An 878-nucleotide genomic window follows, 5' to 3' on the forward strand; every position below is an offset into this window, starting at 1 on the left:
GAAGCTAACCTGAATCGGGGGAGGCAAACAGACACAAGAAGGAGACCAAGCTAGGTATTTGTCAAGGTCTCGAAGTTTATTTTTACACATAGGTTTTTATAGGGTTGTAGGGGGAAGGAGTCATAATCAGGCCAGAGATCACAGGGTTTCTGGCTAAATGCAATTTCTTTGTTTCTTCATCAATTACCGGCAGCACCAAGAGAGGCTATCACCCAGGCATAACGGCTCCTTCATTTCTGGTAATAGATCATTAGACGAGGAAATAGAAATTTAACTTGCTATATGGCGGTTTCTGTCAACATGGCCGAGATTTGGTTCATAGCTCCCAACAAAACCTACTGATTTTGTGCATTGATTTTTGTGTTCTACCACTTTGCTGAAGGAATTTATAACTTTTAGAAGTCTGGAGATGGAGACTTTCAGGTCACTTATATATAGGATCATGTCATCTGCAAATGGAATCTTTTATTTCCTTCTCCTGTCATACTTCTTGGGCTAGTACTTCTAGTACTATGTTGAAGAGCAGTGGTGAGAGTGGGCACCTCTGTCTTGTTCCTGATCTCAGTGTGAACTCATTCAGTTTTTCCTTATTAAGTATTATTTGGGCTTTAGAAGCTGTATATATACCCTTTACTGTGTTGAGATATAAACTCACCATGCCTATTCTTTCCAGTGTTTTGATCACGAAGTGGTGTTGCATATTTGTCAAAGGCCTTCTCTGATGCAATGGAGAATATCATGTGGCTCTCATGGTTCAGTTTATTTATGTGGTGTATTGTGTTAACGAATATCCATATGTTTAACCATCCCTGCATCCCTGCGGTAAAGCCTACATGATCCAGATGGGTAATACTTTGATGTGTTGTTGAATTTGGTTT

This window comes from Jaculus jaculus, unplaced genomic scaffold, assembly GCF_020740685.1.
Source record: "Jaculus jaculus isolate mJacJac1 unplaced genomic scaffold, mJacJac1.mat.Y.cur mat_scaffold_53_1_689399_arrow_ctg1, whole genome shotgun sequence".
In the NCBI taxonomy this organism is placed as follows: Eukaryota; Metazoa; Chordata; class Mammalia; order Rodentia; family Dipodidae; genus Jaculus; species Jaculus jaculus.